This window comes from Ovis aries, chromosome 18 (genome assembly GCF_016772045.2).
Source record: "Ovis aries strain OAR_USU_Benz2616 breed Rambouillet chromosome 18, ARS-UI_Ramb_v3.0, whole genome shotgun sequence".
Classification (NCBI taxonomy): domain Eukaryota; kingdom Metazoa; phylum Chordata; class Mammalia; order Artiodactyla; family Bovidae; genus Ovis; species Ovis aries.
Window position 1 is genome coordinate 29,138,045 of NC_056071.1, and position 20,343 is coordinate 29,158,387.

Here is a 20,343-nt window from a genome sequence, read left to right on the forward strand (position 1 = left end):
ATTTTACTTATTTCCCAACTTGCCAAAAGTAGATACACACTCCGGATCTAGATATTTCTTTGTCTAAGAAATGTATAATCCAAGCCCCTGGGGCAATTCTGTGACCTGGGTTTTGAAGTCTTTCAACTCCACAATTTGCAACTTTTAGCTAGAAAAGCTGAGGTGGGAAGAGGAAGAGGCAGGGATGACTAGACTAAGACATTCCTGCTTATCAAACAGGCCTAACCAAAACAAACAACAATACCTTTTTAAGAGGTATGAGAACCAGAAATCAAGGCTGTCTGTAGAGCTAGAGCTCACCCTGGAACTTGGTGGTCTAGAAGAGAGAGTTTGCCGTCTTTTCAAATACTTTGGAAAAACTATCCGGACTCTCCTGGAAATGGCTAGATTTTTAGCATGAATTGAGACTACGAGTGACAAAACCTACTCTGACTCCAGAAGGTGCTTAAGCGATTGTATTATTCCACTGCTGGGAGCAGCCCGTACAGACATCAGAAACAGGGAGGATGTAAGAACTTAAATCTATAGTCTTCTGGGTGCACCCAGAGCCCTCACCTAAGCCATTTGCCACACCCGCTAACCAAGAGCCACTGTCCTAAAGCAAGCATTCTCTCCGGGGAAGATGTTTTACCTCCAAAGGGTGAGATCTTACTCCTTTTATGTGTAAAACACGATACACGTACGGTACAGAAGCAGCTATGCGGTATATGAACGGTATCGGAATTTCATGGCGTCGAGGTGGAAGAGATTGATGAGCAAAACGTTTTAAAAGGCTTTTCTTAAGAGAACGATAATGAAAAGAAGAAAAAAAAAAAAAAAAAGGATGAGAAACACTGACCTACAAGGGTCCCGCCCGAGGTCAACCATGAAATGAAGGTCCTGACAAGTAATTTTTTCCCCAGACAGCAGCCTGAGGGTCAGGGCGTCTCTGACTCTGGTTCAACCTTGGCCAGAAAGGGGTTCATCAAAGCTCAAAGGGCAATCCATGCCCGCCGTTCGCTGCCTCACCGAGTGCCGTGTGTGGATGTAACCAACGGCTGGCAAAGAGCTTTGGAAACTGCAAGGCGCTGCACCAAAGCCAGAGAAGGTTTCTATTCTCGGTTGCACGAAATAACCTCGAGTGGGGCCCTCTCACTTGTTGCTTCCCAGCCCTTTTACCTCAGACCTTCTCTCCACGACCCCTTCCTGATTCCACACGCGCACGCGCAGCCCCCACACCGGACACGTCCCCGCGACCCCCTCACCCACGCCACGAAACCTGCGCGCTCCGTTGGGCCCAGGCGCGCGCCGCGTCCCCAGCCCCCGCCCCCTGCCCGGTTCCCGCTGCCCGCCCGCCCGACCCGCCGAGGGGGCCGGTTTCCTAGACAGCCGCGCGGCCGCTCCGCAGCTGCCTGGGCGCGCGCGCCGAAAGAGGAGGCGAGGGCGCAGGCGCGGGCCCGGTCCTGCCGCCGGCGCGGGGCCGCGCGCGCGCCCCCGAGCGTGGTGGGCGGAGGAGCGGAGGAAGCCGCGGAGCCGCGGGGCCGCGAGGGGGCGGGGGGGCGGAGAGGGGAGCCCCGGGAGCGCGAGCCGCGGCCGGCGCCGCTGCAGAGCCGAGCGAATCCCCAGCCCCGGCAGCAGGTATGTGTCCCCGCAGCCGGCCGTGGCCGGGGCTTCCCCTGCCACGCTGCCCGGGTCCTGTGGCCGGGGCGGGGGTGGGGGCCGGTCAGGGTTTGCAGGGTACGTGCCCGGCAGGGCTGGGATCTTACCACTGACCTTCATCCCCTCTGGCCGGGGTAGCAAGGCGAGGGTGCCTGGGGCAGCCCAGGGCTTCAGCTCCAGCCTAGAGATCTGCTTCTTGTCACATGCTTCTTATTTATTTTTGCAAACTGCCCTGGTTCGGGTCCAGCTGCAGATGCCTTACCTCCCATTCTTTGCCTCCGTGTGCCATCTTGCATTTATTAATAAAACATGCAAGCTGGGGGGGGGGGATTGCTGCTGGGGGGAATCCCATTGCAGTATAACTAGCGAGCGCCTGTTTTCGGTTTTCGAGTGTGGTATTGAGGTGGAAATCCCACACCCCGGGGATTTGTGGCTTGGTTGGTCGTAACCGCTTCCTAGTGGGCTTCCCCCATTTGTCTGGAGGCGCCACAGCGGCAGAATGGACTGGCAAGAAAGGATGGTGGTTTTTCACTGTCAGGCCAGAATCCCGTTCTAGGGACAGGTGCAAGCTACGGCAGACAGTTTCCCTGCTTGCTAACTTGCCAGGGTGTCTTAAAACCAGAAAATTGTTTCCCTTGATTGCCGAGAGGAGGCCTTGAACAGAATCCCTGAGACTTGCATACTCAAACTCATTAAGGTTTTACATCTGAGGATGACTAAAGCTTGCCACCTGTTGGAAGTTAGACCCCATGAAATTCCCTGTAATCTAGCCCACCAATCCCTGTTTCAGACACTAATACTGAGATAGCAATAGGCCCATATTGATTCCTAATGTATTCTTTAATGCTGCTTGGCTTTTGTCTCTTTTAAAATAAAACCTGACTATGATTTGATGCCCCATATGTTATAGATTGAAATGAGATGATTTGTTTATATTCCATACACATATAACATCATATCCTAAAGACTAAATTTCTCTTCAGTCACCTATTTCCCCAGCTTTTCACCTTGCTTCAAGAAACAGTTCCAAAAGTGGGACGTATGAAACTACCTTTTCTCCCCCCCTTGAAATGCTATGGTGAAAAAATAGCGAAAGCTAGAAGTATAGAATAAAAATGGTTATCACAAGATGTTTGGATATGGCAACAGGACTATAATTGCTTCTAAAATGTATAGTAGAGTGCCACATTTAATCATGAAAACACATTTTTTTAATGGTCATATATACCAGATACTGAGTTATAAGCTATTGGTGCATGATCTCATTTAATCTTCATAACAAACCTATTATCTCCATGTTGAACACGAAGAGGCTAAGACTTAGGTTAGCTAACTTGCCCAAGGTCACACAGTCAGGGACAGGATAAGGATACAAACTCTAGTGCATCTGATTGCTGGGGAGGTAGCTGGGGCGGGGGAGGGGTGGTTAGTGCATGGGTAAGGGAGTGGGAGTAATGTTTAACCCTGGTACTGCCACTCCATCCACATTTCATTAAGATCAAAGCTTATGAATGAACATACAGGCTTGGATCTGATTTTCCATTTCATAGATTCGATTCAACCTTTGTGACTTTCCAGTAATAGAAACTGTTGTTTCAGAATGGATTTGTGTGGAATTTTTTAAGGTGGCACTGAGCCTATAAACATGGATTTGAGACATGTTTCTTAGACTTGCAGAGAATGCACTTATGGTTGCCAGATGGGGGGTGGATGGAGGGCAGGGATAGTTAGGGAGTTTGGGATGGACATGTGCACACTGCTGTATTTAAAATGGACAACCAACAAGGACCTACTGTATAGCATATGGAACTCTGCTCAATGTTATGTGGCAGCCTGGATGGGAGGGGTGTTGGGGGGAGAATGGATACATGTCTATGTATGGCCGAGTCCCTTCTCTGTTCACCTGAAACTATCACAACATTGTTTGTTAATCGACTATACCCCAATACAAAATAAAAACTTAAAAAAAAATTTTTTTTAAGACATGTTTCTGTTCAACACTCCCAAAACAGTTTCAAAAAGTTGTTTCCCTTCACATTTAAATCTATGAAATGTATATGCATCAGGTAAAATGAATCATTCACATTTTTCATGGTCACATTCCAGTCCTATCTTCTCCCTACACTGCACACCATTTTCTGGTCTCACTGCCAGTCATTAAAACATTGACACACTTGTGTGTATGTGCCTTAACCAGGTGAAGAAATCTATGCAAGCTGTAGACCATAATCCAGTCTCTCTGTGATTGTAGCAGCTCTTCATTAGAAAAATCTTGGAATTTGTACATTTAACAATGGATGTAAATTTAATATTTTTATATAAATGCATTATTATAATGCAGGTATTAGATCTTGCTACACATTCCTAACAGTTTTCACTGTAGTTGCATTGATGGGAAATTCATCCAGGGGGTGGCTACAAAGTTTTATACTCAGGTCACATATTTGAGATGGTGGTGAGAAAAGTATAGATAGGCATAAGGGATTATTTGAAAATTATATCCCATGGAAGTTACAGCTTTAATGTTAAACTGGTGAATAATATTAGGTCAGAAATAAAAGACTCTCTTGTAAATTCTATAAGCTCTGTTTTCTTTCTTGGGCAATATGACTGGTTTTAGGACATCATGATGTTACTTTTTTCGCTATACTGTGTTCTGTTGATAGTAAAGCAATTTGTTACAACCGTTTTGCCTTACGGAAGTCACTTGGTTTTGGAAGCACACGGCTCTGGTGCTGATGGAAATGCTGAGATGGAGCCTTTCTGCCCTGGGGATTTCCAGTTTCTGATCAGATAAACTCAAGATAAATCCTGATGTTACTGAGCGGGAAGTGGAAAGCCATGAGAGGCATTGCTTGATTCTGGGGAGTAAATGGGTTTTCCGATGGGGAGCACCTCTATCTTCTACAGTCAGTTGTCTTATAATTAAAAAGCATCCAAGAAGTCTACTTTCTTCTATTCAAGCAGGATTTTATTTACTGCAGGGCTGAGCACCCTTTTTTGGTGCAGTGGTCAATTTGAGGAACATTAAAACGTTTCTGACTACATATTTGTTTTCCTGAAACATATGTTTACACTGGGAAAAACCATATGGGCAACTATGGATGCTTAAGTGTTATTATTTTTTTCCCCCTTCACCCAGGATTTTTTTTTTTTCTTATTTTGGAAGTGGGGAAGCAACTAAAATTTTTCCCAGCTATATAACTAGCATGCATTGCAGTGACTTATTGTAATGCACATTTTAATGTATTGTTGAGTAAGACACTGGGAACTTGCATATTTGTCTTTCCTTGACTGACCTTGTAGGCTACTTACTTGTGAAATGTTTTGTTTTCTTACACTTAACTTAGTATTCTCTAAAATGAGAGATTTGTTTCTGTGTCAGCAATCTGGAATCAAAAGTTCACAGTAAGTTTACTCTGAAATCCTTCATTTTCACCAGTCTTCTTTTTCTCTCCTTGGTGGAAGCTATAGCAAGGGTTTTAATTTTATTTAGAAAGCTGTTCACAACCTGCTAGTTAATCCATCCCCTTTCCAGACTGAACCAGAGTTCACAAATGCTGGCCAGCACATCCACCATAGGACTTTCTCCGATAGTCCTGGTCTGTTGAGAGACCTAAACCTTCAGTTGAGCTTGTATACACTCAGTTGCCCCATAAGGAAGATGTAAGTGTTCCTTAAGTGGGCTCACATCTGTGGGCTTTGGGCGCAAGGGAAGATGGAGGCTGCTTATAGAAAAGGGCCAGGAAATCAATTCTCCTGTACCAACATTAGTATCTATTGTGATTTCTACTTGCAAATATGTATGTGTTGTAAAATGTTCAATCATTACATTAATATAGAAGTCCATGGTTAGAATCTTTGATAGTCTTGTACCTTCATGGGACCACCGTTAATAGTTTGGTATGGATTTCTCTGGATTTTTTAATGCGGATACTAAAATGTTACTGTTCACCAACAATACTATACATAGATGCATACTGCTTTGCAGTTTCTTTTCTTGCACTTGGCAGTATACTTTGAACCTCTAGAAAGCCCTTGAATGGCATACTTCTAGACACGGCCACAATGGGAGCTAGATGAGAGGAGCCCTGTAACCAGGGCTTGAGGAAGGAAACTGATGTGTGCAGTGACCTGCCATAGGTAATTTCACATTCGTGTCTCCCTTAGCCCTTTGCAAGGACCCTTTGTGGTCAACTCTTTCTAGATTAGAAGAGTCCGAGGTACATGACATAAGGAGTAGAGGCTGAGGTTCAGGCCCTGGTCAGTATGGCTCAGAATCTGGGCTTTCTCCTCCTCCTTACTCGCACTGCAGGATGGAGAGTGCCTCCCACCCTCCTCTGCCTCTGCCTGTCCACAGGGGTCCCCCCTTGGTGTTCCTCTCCTAGACCATGCTTTCTGCAGATTCCTGCGTGGTTTGCTCCCTCACCTCCTTTTGGCTCTGCTCAAAGTCTCATCACTCCTTTAAAACTACACACCCTCCCACAGGCATTCCCATCCCTCCTCCTGCCTTGCTTTTATCCACAGCCCCTCCAAACACACTCTAAAAATCAGCCCCAGGGAATGAACGCTCCAGAGCACAGAGATTTTGTCTATTTTGTTCACTCCCCTAACCCTGGTGCTGTGGAAAAGAACTGACAAGTCACCGTGGCATCCTTGAGTCTTTCCAGCCTCCCACACTTCTTGTTTTCTTGTAGCCCTTACAGTTCCTCGTTGTGAGCAGTGAAACCTCTCAAATGCAAAGGCTGTATATCTGTTGGGGGTGGGGGAGAACAACAAGGAAAGTGGAGAAGAATCGAGGGAGATCTTGTCTTACATTTGAGCTGCTGTTGGCAAAAGAGGAACCTTCCAGACAGAGTCAGCCCTTGGAAAGATGAAAAGACAGTCTCCAGAGGGCTGCAGTGTATAACAAGGAAGCAAAAGGTACATGGGAATATGGCTTGGGATGGAAAGGAGACCTGTGTGAGTTCCCTTCTATTTGGAGTGCAGAATGATTTTGAAGCCTTCCAAAGAAGGATGCTCTAGAGTCCACCAACTTTCCTATGACCTGAGTCACTAGAAAGGAAAAGAAATCTGTGGACATTCATGCAGGCAGGTTAATCATGGCACTACCAGCTTCATCCTCTTTTTTTTAAGGTTGAATACCTGTTGGTGTCTTTCCTGCTTAAGCGAGGGTATGGTCTTTCCTACTTAAGCCAGAGTGTGAACGTTCATTGCCAAAGCATTTATCTCATGAGTCTGAGTTTTGCAGAAAGCGTACCCCAACAGCATCCCAGCCTGAGATTATTTTGGTCCCAGCAGTCTCAGACTCCAAGCTACCGTTCATTCATCTATTGTTTGCAGTAGTTCTTGGGCAACAGCAAAATGATGGGCATTTGGGACACGAACGTGACTCAGAACACTGTAGAACTGAGTACGCTGGAGTGCCAGAGGGAGGGAATGGCTATGGGATGGAGTCTCAGCGGAGCCTCTCCTCAGCCACAGGGAAGCCTCCTTCTTCTCTCCTCCTCAGTGCCTTTAATTGCTGCCCTAGGCGGTCCGAATTATCTACCAGGAGAGAATTCCCCTCCAAGAAAATGTAGCCTGCCTGAAACTGCTTTTGATTTGTAATGGAAACTAGTCAGTAGCTAGGACAGGGCCGATAACTCTGGCTCCCACAGTTCATTAAAACAAAGAATTTTAATAAGTATTTCTGCCCTTTTCAGCCCAGGTTTTTGGAAGTGCATGCTGCTATCAGGCAGCTCTTCTCTGAATTTCAGCCTCAAGCTATAACGAGTGCAGTGCTTTCTGCTACTCTTGGCTTGAACTAAGTCTGAAGCGAGTTATTTCATCCGTGATTTTCCAACAGTGCCCCCATCCCAGTTACAGAATTGCCATCATGTCCAGCCAATGCAATATAGAAATAAGGTTAAGTAACCTTTCTCCCGTAATGATTTCCCTTCAAACAGTTAAATATTTGATTTTACCTGAATTTGATGCATCTTTAAAAAGAAAAAAAATTTCTGTGACACCTGCTAATTCTCCTTTAACCATGGCTACTGAAATGTATTAGTTATACCCTTCAAAACAAAAGAACAAGGTGAAATATATTGTAATTGTGTTCCACTGGTAGCATAGCTTCAAAAGAAAAGCCTGGAAGAGTCTCTTTCGTTTCTCCCTGTCCTTTCATTATCAGTTTCTACCAGGGACTCTCTCTGCATTTTCACTCCCCACTTCCTGTCTTACCGGGAACCCCTGTCCCCACCCTTCTACGGAACAGAACTCTTAAAGGTCACCCCTGATTGCCTAATCACAAATCCAATGGCCCTTTCTCAGATTTCGTTCCTGATGGCTCAGCAACATCTGACCCCATTGACTTCCACTCCTTGAACTGCTCCCTGCTGGCAGCATCTTCCTAACGTGTCTGATCTTTCCTCAGCTCTCAACCTTCCTGTTCTATCAAGAGGCAGCCCTGAGAAGAAATTAGAGTGTGGGCTCTGCCCAGGGGGTGAATCCTGGCTCTAGTTCTTCCTAATTGTGTGACTTTGCACAAATGATTTAGTAACCCCATGCCTCAGTTTCTTCATCAGTCAAATGGGAAGAAGACTAGCTTTGTCGTAGGGCTGTCAGGAAGAAGATGAAATGAGTATGCCTGGTAAACAGCAGTCACTCAGTAAATGTCACTTTTTATCACTGTAACTTCCTGTTTGGATGCCTTCAGAGTCTTAGTTTGCTCCCTGCCCCAACCCTTTCCAGCCTGTGCCCACTTCCTAGCCTTTGCTCTGATCCTCTTTCCCCCCGCCAGAGGAAGGGAAGAGAGCTGAGGGCTGTGCCTGCCTGGAGGCTCTGAGCACAGACCGCCTTGTAATGAAAGACATCCTCCCTTGGGCACCGAGCCTATCTCTCTCAGGCAGATTATAAATTACTTAAGGACACCAGCTGTGATTTATACTCTTAAAAAATATTGCCTCAGCATTTAGCACTGTACTTTACACATAGTAGGAATTTAACTCATATCTTTGAACTGCCAGAACTTTATAGGTTTCCTTGGTCCTCCCAAAATCCTTTTTCCTCCTACACTGAAACACCTATTGATCGGTCCTAAAGCCCATGTAAGCTTTATATGGGGAGATTGACTCGACACCACAGGGCGAGTTAACCACCTCAACCTTTTTGGAATGAGGAGGGATATACAGAAATCATTAAAATAATGGGAGCATAGGGAGTTATTTAATGCTTTTTAAAAGGAGTTTGAAATCCTACCAACCCATGAAGCTGTTAGGATTTTATAAAGTGGAGCTTTTTTCTGCCCTCATGACATCCATCCCAAGTAAAATGAGCTCTGAGGGTTTAAGTGGCAAATCTTTAGACCTCGTCACAGGCCTGCTCCTGAGCCGCTGTGTTCCAGTCCTGTTTTCTTTCCCCTTACTATGCAGGTGAGAGGACAGTGAAGTTGAATGAAGATCAGAGGAGGGGCTGCCTCCTTAAAAAAAAGTAGTCCTGTTCCTGACATTCTGTTGGCAAGGCATGTACTCCATCAGTTTCTGTGTCTCTGAGGTCGTGTATAGTCAGAGTTGTGCTGCCGGTAGAAGTGTCCCCTCTCTTACCCTGGCAACCTTACAGACCACGTTCTTTGCATCTTCAGATTCTGTAGCAGGATATTTCCGCTTCAGCATTATTGATAGTGGGGCTGGATAACTTTGTTGTAGGGGAGCTGTCCTGTGCACTGCTTAGTAGCATCCCTGGCCTCTACCTACTAGATGCCAGTTGAGATGATCAAAAAATGTATCTACATATTGCCAGATGCCCCCTGGGAATCTTTGGCATCTCTCAGTTGAGAACTATTGCTCTATAGGATCAAACACGGAAACTCAGCATATTACCATTTTGTAAGAATACCAGAATTTGGACAGTTGGGGGCAATTGAAGGTGAAGATTTTAATAGCTGTGAAGGGTGAATTTGTGTTTGAAATTACTAACACAGGGAAAATTTAGTGTTATAAGCAGTTATAGATTTTATCATAAATAAGGAGAAGTAAACAAATAAAGTAGTTATAGAAGTTGAGACCATTTTACCCCTAGCGGCCTTGGATCTGAATATAACGCCTCATTCTAGGGCTGTTTCAACCATCTTGGACTATTTTTGTTGGAATTGTATTTAAGGCCTTTGGCAGTGAGTATATAATTGTTTTTAGACCTTTGACAATAAGTATATTAAACCAAAAATAATTAATATTTCTGGAGAAATCCTGGTTAATTACCATTGGAGAAAATTATATTTCACCTAAGGTTGGCTGGCTCTCTTCACCAGAGGCTGCTTCTGACCACAAAGTTACTTGAAAACAGCACTTGCAGGTGCTTCAGGGGTGAAGGAGGAATGACAAGGCCTTTTGGGCTTTGGTGAAGGGCCACAATTAATCAGTACTGTCCATGGCAGTCAGAAAATGTAACTGTATACGTGTGATTTGAGACCCAATTGAAACCCAGCTCCAGTTGACAGTCACCATTGTGTTCTTTCTAAAGAGAGTAGCTAATTTTCATGTCACGCCCCCAAACTGAAAGTAACAGTAAATATACTGCTTTCTGAAAAACATTAAGGCTCCAGCCTCAGGAGAGACCTGCTTTGGCCAGAGATCACCTTTGGTGTGTTAATTTCCTTTGAAAAGGAAATGCATACGCAGAAGACCCCAAGATGCTCACTACCCAAGAGTTGAGAAATGAGCCTTGTGCAATGTCTTGAATCAAGGAAGCCAGTAGACTAACTGATTCCATGGACAACTGTGAGCATCTTCAATGTTCCAGACTTGTGCTAACAGGTGGAAGGAACTCCAAATGTCATGTCTGTGCTGTGGGCTGAACTGTGTTCCCCCAAAATGCATATGATGAAATCCTAACCCCCAGTGTGGCTGTTTGTGGAGAAAGAATCTTGACAAAATAATTAAGATTAAATGAGGTCAATAATTAAAAAAAAAAAAAAAGATGTATCCCAGTGTTCATGGCAGTGCTATTTACGTTAGCCACGACACGGAAGTAACCTAAATGTCCATTGACAGATGACTGAATAAAGTAGATGTGGAACATATGTGGGATGGAATATTATCAGCCATAAAAAAGGAATGAAATTGGGTCATCAGTAGTGATGTGGATGGGCCTAGAGTCTGTCATACAGAGTGAAGTAAGTCAGAAAGAGAAAAACAGATATTGCTTATTAATGCGTGTGTATGGAATCTAGAGAGATGGTACTGATGAACCTATCTGCAGGGCGGGAAGAGAGATGCAGACGCAGAGAACACACAGGTAGGCGCGGGGGAATGGAGGGTGAGATGAATTGTGAGAGTGGGATTGCCATACACACACTACCATGTGTAGAATAGGCAGCTAGTGGGGACCTGCTACATAGCACAGGAGATAGCTCCGTGCTCTGTGATGACCTAGAGGGGTGGGAGGGAGCTTCAAGAGGGAAGGGATGTAAGTATACATATAGCTGATTCACTTCATTGTACAGAAGAAACTAACACAACATTGAACAGCAATTATACTCCAATTTGAAAAGAAAAGATTGACTGAGGTCATAAGGATGGGGCCTTAATCTGCTAGGACTATGTCCTTATAAAAAGAGGGAGTTCTCTCTAGCAGTCTCTCTCTCCCTCTCTCTTTTTCCCCACCACCAGTGTGAAGATATAGCAGGGTGAAGAGCTCTCACTAGAACTAGACTGTACTGGCACTCTGATCTTGGACTTTTCATCTCCAGAACTGTGAGAAAATAAGTTTGTTGTTTGAGCTGCGTAGTCTAGGGAATTTTGTTAAGGGAGTCTAAGTTGACTAGTTCATCCAGCATCCTCACTGTCCAGAGGAGGAGACTGGATCCAGAGAGGTAAACGACTTTCCCAAGGTCCAGGTACTAAGTTAGTGGTGGAACTGGAGCACAAAACAGGTTTCCTGACCCCTAGTCCAATGTCTGTTCCTCTTTCCCCACTGCCTTGGGTCATTGTTCCTGCTGTTGTTGTTCATTCATGGAGTCGTAAAGTGTCCGACTCTTTACGACCCTGTGGACTGCAACATACCAGGCTTCCCTGTCTCTCGATGTCTCCCAGAGTTTGCCCAGGTTCATGTCCGCTGAATCAGTGATGCCATCCAACCATCTCATCCTTATCTTTAGAACCCATCACTCCTCATAGTCCTTGTGCTTGCCCTGTTTAGTTCAGCATTGCTGTGAGGATCAGTGAGGTGGTACAAAAAATGACAGTTTAAGTTATAAACTACAAAATATTTCACAAATATAAATATCATGCTCAACTCAGATTTTGCTTAGGACACAGAAATCTGGGCTTCCTTGGGAGCTCAGCTGGTAAAGAATCTGCCTGCAATGCAGGAGACCCCAGTTTGATTCCTGGGTTAGGAAGATCCTCTAGAGAAGGGATGGGCTACCCATTCCAGTATTCTTGGGTTTCCCTGGTGGCTCAGACAGTATAGAATCTCCCTGCATGTGGGAGACCTGGGTTCAATCCCTGGGTTGGGAAGATCCCCTTGTCATCTGAATTAAATTCACCCATTCCCATCGTTCACTGATTCCTAAAATGTTGATATTCACTCTTGCCATCTCCTGCTTGAGCAGATCCAGTTCACCTTAATTCATGGATCTACCATTCCAGGTTGCTATGCAATGTTGTTCTTCACAGAATCAGTCTTTACTTGCACCACTGGACACATCCACAACCAAGTGTCTTTTACACTTTGGCCCAGCCGCTTCATTCTTTCTGGAGCTATTTCTCTGCTCTTCCCCAGTAGCGTATTGGACACCTACCATCCTGGTGGGCTCATCTTCTTGTGTTGTATCTTTTTGCCTTTTCATACAATTCATGGGGTTCTCGAGGCAGGAATACTGAGGTGGTTTGCCATTCCTTTCTCCAGTGGACCATGTTTTGTCAGGACTGTCCACCATGACCCATCCATCTTGGGTGGCCCTGCACAGCATGGCTCATAGCTTTGTTGAGTTATACAAGACTGTGATGTGTGTGATCATTTTGGTTAGCTTTCTTTGATTGTGGTGAGATGATCAAGATGGTGGAGTAGAAGGATATGTGTTTATCTTCTCTTTTACAAAGGTCAAGAAAGAGTCAATTCCTTGGTTCTGTTTGGCTGAAGTATGATAATGTTTTGCTCCCACAGATTCTGCATACGACTCTGCTTCTTGAATGAAAACATGTCTCTCCTTCTCCAAGTCTAGCTTATTACCTGTATGTGTGTGTTAGTCACTCAGGTGTGTCTGACTCTTTGCGATCCCATAGCCTATAGCCCACCAGGCTCCTCTGCCCATGGAATTCTCCAGGCAAGAATACTAGAGTGGGTTGCCATTCCCTTCCCCAGGAGGTCTCCCCAACCCAGGGATCGAACCTGGGTCTCCTGCATTGTAGGCAGATTCTTTACTGTCTGAGCCACTACATAGATTCCTACTATACATAAACAGATTTCATTTCCCAACATTTTCCATAATTATTTCACCCAGTTTTTAACCTTCCAAAAAGAATCTTCGTCTCTTATACCATAAACTAAAATAGTTCCATTTGAATCTCTGTAGCAAATTGGACCCAATGCATGGAATCTCTTCTGACCTGCTGTGTATCATATAGCAAGATTTATTTTCTCACCAGTATTTAACTTCTGAAAGGGGTGGTCTAGGCTTGTCTTGCTGCTCAGGAATGTCATCAGAGGCCAGGATTCCGTTTAGCATTTTGCTTCTCATGGTCATGAGCAGATGCTTCACCTCCAGGCATTTGATGTGTATTCCAGGCAGGAAGAAGGAGAGGGACAAAGGTGAAGTAAAGAAGCTTTTTCCTCTCCAGGTTTTACCTTCGTACTGGGGAAGGGACTTCTTGTTTTATTTTATTAATCAGGGCTATATCACATTACCTTAATGCAAAGGTGTCTGGGAGTTCAAGTATTTTGCTTTCTAGCCTCTACTGTAGAGGGAGAAAAGGGTTGAATGGGGCTTATGAGCCGAGTTAAGGTAATTATCACAGAGAACATGACATCTCTGCAGAATCATCGGGGGCTAGAGAGCCAGGCTCAGAATATAATCAAGGTGGCCAGGTGCAGCTCACAGGTACTGGACGCTGCTGTGCTTGTCTGGGCTGATCACTTGCAGCCGACATTCATGCCATACCCATGGACTCTCATTCCACCAGTTACACTTTTGCATTCTTATTAAGGATTCAAAGTCCCTGGATGAGCCTGAGTCACATTTCCATGCTGTAATATACGGGAAGGGGGGGAATGAGACTCTATGGCCTCCTCTTGGGCTTCCTTAATGACCACAGTGGGAGCCTGCCCACCACCCGTCTTGTAATTCCTCCAGCGGAGATGGTGCTACGATGCTGTGCAGCCGAAAATGACAAATAGTCACCATCCGCCTATGTTATAGATGGGGAACCCAGAGTTCAGAGGAGGAAAGAGCTCAGTCTGTTACCACTGAGTGGGTGAAGGGCAGAGGCAGGATTTTATCTTATGCTGATGCCCCCAATCTGCTTGGTCCCAGAGAAGCAGCTCCCCTCAGAGTCTTCTCAGAATCTTTGACATTCCCTATGATGAGGGAGGGTTTTCTTTGGAGGCAGTCCCTCCATTTTCCAGTCCGTGAGTAATTCCCTCTCTCCCTGTAGGATCTTCCCGAAAACTGCTTCCTCTTTGTCTTCCTTACCAAAAGTAAGAACAAACTTGCTGACACTTAGGACTCCCATAAGACAATATTGAATGGAATTTTTTCTGATGAAAATGCTGTGTGGTAAGTACCGTACACTTCTGAAGAGGAATAGCTAGGCAAAACCCCTCAAGATTTATGTAAAGGTGGGTAGACTTTTCTGGCTGCCATCACCCACCAGCCTGTGTGAAGAAAAGACTAGACAGGGATTTCCCTTGTGGTCCACTGGTTAAAGATCCCATGCTCCCCAGGCAGGCGTCATGGGTTCAATCCCTGGCCAGGGAACTAAGATCCATATGTGGCCATGCATAGCGTGGCCACAAATAAATGAATAAAAAAACTCTACAAAATAAAATATATATTAAAAATAAAACATAATTCTCAACTTAAAAAAAAAAAAAAAGACTAGTCAAGATTTGATTCACTGGGCAGAGTTTGAGGGACAGTGCAATTGGAGATGGGCAGGGAGAGCCTTGGTTCCTCCCAGCCAAGGGAGAGGGCTCCCACAGCACCCTCACTTTGGTGCCCCTGACTCAGATCCTATGGAGATTCCCATAAGGCCTTTTCAGAAGCCATAGCTGCATCCCAAGGTATGTTCAATCTTTGGACACCAACCCAGAGAATGCTGTCAGTCAAGGGAGCTTTACAGTCAAGTGCAAAGACTTTAGCCCCTTTACTTCAACCCTTGTCAACTCCTCCACCCCTGGCCCACCACTGATCCTGGGAAGCGAGAGCAATGGAAGAAGGGAAGGAGAGAAAAGCAGATTTCATCTCCTTCCCCATTTCCAAGACCTCAAGCTGTGAGTCAGTCTGAGCCATGTGGAGAGAAAGAACTTTGAGCTAAAAGTGAGACTGAAGAATTGATTTAGACCAGATGAATTTAAAACAAAAAACAACACCTGAAAATTAGTCTTAATTGCTGAAATTAGGTGGTCCTTGAAAGTGTGAGTAATCAGAAAGCTGTGGAGTCTATTTGAAGACAAAGGTTGGGGAGAGATAAGGCTGTTTTTAGTTGTAACCACATTCAGACTGTTGTTACTCTCCTTTTCCAAAGATAACATTCCAACTTTTGAGAAAATGCATGGGACCAAGGCAAAAGGATTTCTGGAGTCGAGCCCCCGCTATTCCACATACTAGGAGGGTAACTCTGGACCAGTCACTTTGTCTTCTGGGTCTTGGCATCCTCTCCCCAAATGATGGGATTGTACTTTGTGATTTAGGTATCCCAGAATAATTTCTCTACTCCTCTGAACCGTGCAGTGACTTAAAACAGCAGGACAAAATAATTCACACGGTGAGCTTGCTTTACAAATTGTACTTCAGTTATATTTGTTGGAAGAGTCAAGCATAGATGAATGGCATTTGGCAGGAGAAAACCTTAGCACATCCGAAACCCTTAATTATGCGCGATAGGCAGCTCTGTAGCTTGGTCTATGTCGAAAGATGCCGCATTATCTAATGACACACTGTAGAGATGTGTCAGAGTTTTTGCAATAGCTTGTTCATCTGTAGCATGATTGTCCTGCGTCAGACAGGTAGCATCCATGTTGTCACCTGAGTCTGCATTTGAAAATCTAAGTGCTCCTATATTTAAAGTCCTCTTGTCTAGTTCCTGTGGAGATGAAGCCATTGAAATTGATGACACTACATAGGAAGTTTAGTGATAACATATTTATTTCCAGAGTTTGTATGTAGTTAAATATCACCATACTAGGTATAAGTTTTGTACACAGCTTTTTATGAATTTTATAATATGTGTAATATATAAAAATCACACATAAGTAATACATATATTAGAAGCACTTTTCCTGTAAAAAAGAAAATCATATGTAATCCTTTTACCCTAACAGGCTTCCCTAGTGGCTCAGACTTGGTAAAGAATCTGCCTGCAATGCAGGAAATTGGGTTTAACCTTGCTGGTTCAATCCTTGGGTCAAGAAGATCCTCTGGAGGAGGGCATGGCAACCCACTCCAGTATGCTTGCCTGGAGAATCCCATGGACAGAAGAGGCTCGTGGGCTACAGTCCATGGGGTCGCAAAGAGTCAGACACAACTGAGCAACTAACACTACTCTGTAAATAATTACTATCCCCTTTTGTGCTTATGCTTTCAGACCTGTTTTGCAAATATACAAATATTAATGATCGTTTTCTTTTTTATTATTTATTTTGGTAGAATACACAAAACGTAGAATTTACCCTTTTGGGGAAATTCCCTGTCAGTCCAGTGGTTAATACTCCATACTCCCAATGCAGAGGGCATGGGTTCAATCCCTGGTCAGGAAACAAAGATGCCCCACGCTACTAGCTGTGGCCAAAAAAAAAAAAAGAATTTACCATTTATCTATTTTGGTAAAATACGCATAACATAGAATTCACTATTTTGACTATTTTTAAATATATAGTTCAGTGACATTAAGTGCGTTCACATTAAGTTCTGGAGATCTGCTGAACGAAATAGAGCCTGCAGTTAAGGAAATCCACATTGTTGTGCACCGTCGCCACCATCCATGGCCAGAACGCTCCTCGTCTTGCAGAATCGAAGCTCTGTACCTGATAAACACAAGGACTTTTTTTTTTTTTTTTACGGCTGCACAACCCCACTACACACACTTTGTGTTATTGATGGCACAAATTTTCTTGTTATATCTTATCTCATATTTTGAGGCATATATGTTCAGTTTAATAACCTACTGAAGACAAGGAGGCCTGTGTAACAAAAATAGGAAATAAAACTGGAAAAGAGCATTTGCAGGGCCTTGTGGACTATGGTGAGCATTGAATTTCATGCAAAATTTACTGGGACATCTTTGTATACTTGAGGGGGGAGGAGTAACATGATTTAGTTTGTCTTACTGGGCTGCTTCCTGGAGTTTGACTAGCAGGGGGTGGGAGAGAAAGCAGACAAGCAGTGGGGAGTTGCTTTCAGGGAAGAGTTGATAGTGTCATGGACCAGGTTGCCCTCAGTGGAAGCAGAGGCAAGTGGTTGGATTCTGGATATATGTGGAAGGTAGAACCAATAGGATTTGTTGATGGATTGGATGTGGGGTGAGAGAGAGAGAGGAGTCAAGGTTGACTTCAAGGTTCTGGGCTTGAGCCACTGAATGAAATTGCAGTTTCCTGAAGTGGAGATGGAGGAAAGTGAAAGTCATTCAGTCATGTCTGACTCTGTGACCCCATAGACTATACAGTCCATGGAATTCTCCAGACCAGAATACTGGAGTGGGTAGTCTTTCCCTTCTCCAGCGGATCTTCCCAACCCAGGGATCGAACCCAGGTCTTCCACATTGCAGGCGGATTCTTTACCACCTGAGCCACAAGGGAAGCCCAAGAATACTGTATTGGGTAGCCTATCCCTTCTCCAGCAGATCTTCCCAACACGGGAATCAAGCCAGTGTCTCCTGCATTGCAGGCAGATTCTTTACCAACTGAGCTATCAGGGAAGCACTAGATAGAGGAGGAGGAGATTTTAGGTGGGGTGAAATGAGGAGTTCTGTTTCAGTCATTTTCAGTTTTACAATCTATGAGATGTCTCATTGAAGATGTCAAGTAGGCAGCTGGATATGCAAGTCTGGAGTTCAAGGGAAAGAATGGGGCCAGAGATAGCATTTTGGAGAAAGCATGTGTGAATGACATTTTTAAGTCATGAGGCTGAGTGAGCTCACCTAGGCCCTGGAAGAGAGGAGAAGTGAATAAGATAAGAGGTCTGAGTAATGAGCCCTGGGGCATATCAACATTTAGAGGTCAAGAGGAGGTAGAGGATCCGGTGAAGGAAACTGAGAAGGAACATCCATTGAAGGCAGAGATAAAGAGTACAAAATATTCCAAGAAAGAAGAGTGAGCGGTCCGTTGTCCCATGTGTCTGAGAAATTGAGTGCTGTCTTTAGCAACATGAAGGTCATGCCTCGTACTTGGGATGTGGCTCTCGTCGCCAGGTTCAGTTAACTGATGATGTCAGGGACTCTTGAATCAGGCAATTCTCCTTCCTTTCACAGCTTCTGAGACTTAGAGTTCTTCTGCTGCATATTCACATACATTTTGAAATTGGGGCTATTTTATCTGTACAAATTCTTCACCACATCCTGTCTGGGAGGAGAGGAAGACACTTTGCGCCCTCTAATTTTCCTTCCTGAAAGGTCTATGCTGTCTTCCATTCTTTCTTTGAAATCTTTAGTTGCAGCACATCTTAGTTCCCTTATCAGTGATGGAACCCATGCCCCCTACACTGGCAGCTCAGGGTTTTAACCACTGGACCACCAGGGAAGCCCCTTTATGATATATTCCTTGATAGAAAATCACAGTCCCTGACTGTCTTAACAGCTGTCTGCGTGTGTACTTGCTCAGTCATGTCCAACTCTTTGTGACCCCCATGGGCTATAGTCCACCCAGGCTTCTCTTGATTTCTCTGGGAAATCAAAAAATCTGTCTTGATTTCCCAGGCAAAAATACTGGAGTGGGTTGCCATTTCCTACTCCAGGGGATCTTCCTGACCCGGGGGTTGATCCCCTGTCTCCTGCATTTCCAGCATTGGCAGGCGGATTCTTTACTGCTGTGCCACCTGGGAAGCCTTCTTAACAGTTACCACTTATGTAAAAGAACTTTATCTTTTAGCTGAATGTTAAACATCTCATCCTCCAGGAGATAATTATCTAATTTTCTAAATCAGTTGATCCCAAAATGAGTATTCTGTCTTCTCTTGGACCCTCCAAGCAAATAGGTGTTTTTTTTTTCCTGCCTCAGAGTGAAGTCTTGTTTTAGTGTGATCTGTTCTTTAGCTCACTAGTTTTCCTTACATTCATCACCCAACAATTATTTAACAAAATCCCAACAACATACTATACTATATGCATTGAGTCTAATTTGAGAAAGAAACTCTTAGAAACAGTTTACCAAGTCCCAAGCAGAAGGAGAAGAGGGCATCAGAGGATGAGGTGCCTGGATGGCATCACGGATGCAATGGACATGAACATGGGCAAACTTAAGGAGATGGTGAAGGACAGGGAGGCCTGGCGTGCTGCAGTCCATGGGTTCGCAGAGGCAGACATGGCTTGGCGACTGAACAGCAACAAAGCAGAAGTGATTCCCATGGGCAGAAAGGGCAGGAAGACCTCAAAGGAAAGCAGGATTGTGAAAAGGTATGGAGGATAAGAAAATGTCATGTCCTGGGAAAGTAGAGCATTAGCTGGGCCTCAAAAGGTAGAAAGGATTTGAACAGGTAGAGCAAAAGATAATCATGCAAGATATTTAACATCACAGTCAAAGTTAGTGCTGACTGCGATTACTGTTATACAGACAGGTTGGCCTAAAGAGATGGGTTCCTTGTAAGAGAGAATTCACATTGATTCATGAACCCATGAAACTCATTCACACTGGCCTGTGCTTGAGTGGCCAATAGTATAAAGATTCTAGATTACCTTTCAGAGAGACAGTGATGGTCTGTAGTGGTAGTGAGGCACCTTAGAATTTAGAAATAGGATTGCCTTAATTATCTATTCATTTGCATTCATATGTGAGACACTGAAGAAATATGAAGACAGATAGGTCCCAGTGTTCAAAAGCCTTGAATGGTGACTGCCAAACCACACCCCCCACAAACTGCAAAAGGTATTCAAACCAAGTCCCTGGAACCTGTAAGTGTTATTTTTGGCAGGGGGTGGGGGGGGGGGGAATGTGATTTGGGGCAGATGTGATTAAGTTAAGATTCTTGAGATGAGATCATTCTGGATTATCGTGGACACATGGAGAAGAAGAAGTGGCAGTGTGACCCAGAGGCCAAGATTGGAGTGATGAGGCCTCAAGCCAAGAACACCTGAAGTGACAAGAAGGCGGAGGAGGCCAGAACCAGAGCTTCCCCCGGAGGGAGCACAGCCCTACCAATGCATTAATTTTGGAACTTTGGCCTCAAGAACTGTGAGAAAATAAATTTATACTCCTTAAAAAGAATATCTCCATGTTTGTGATACTTTGTTACAGTAGCTACAGGAAATGTAATGATATTGATTATGATATTAATTATGGTTATTAACAAATGGT

General features: G+C 44.4%; 2 protein-coding genes and 1 pseudogene across 5 annotated transcripts in view; 1 reads left to right on the top strand and 2 right to left on the bottom strand.

Annotated features, from left to right (window-relative positions):
- The window catches only part of NRG4 (neuregulin 4), a 122,031-nt gene extending 120,740 nt beyond the window's left edge, over positions 1 to 1,291 (bottom strand). For 3 of the 4 annotated variants that reach the window (XR_006056847.2, XR_009597235.1, XM_042235191.2), the window contains exon 1: positions 632 to 1,291. The gene's annotated coding sequence lies outside the window, so the exon portion shown is untranslated. The remainder of the gene's footprint in view (positions 1 to 631) is intronic. The other variant, XR_006056848.2, reaches the window with a different exon arrangement.
- The window catches only part of LOC101116180 (surfeit locus protein 1-like), a 38,001-nt pseudogene extending 36,243 nt beyond the window's left edge, over positions 1 to 1,758 (bottom strand).
- TMEM266 (transmembrane protein 266) overlaps positions 1,586 to 20,343 on the top strand; it is a 126,990-nt gene continuing 108,232 nt past the window's right edge. Inside the window, exon 1 of the mRNA XM_015101965.3 lies at positions 1,586 to 1,617. The gene's annotated coding sequence lies outside the window, so the exon portion shown is untranslated. The remainder of the gene's footprint in view (positions 1,618 to 20,343) is intronic.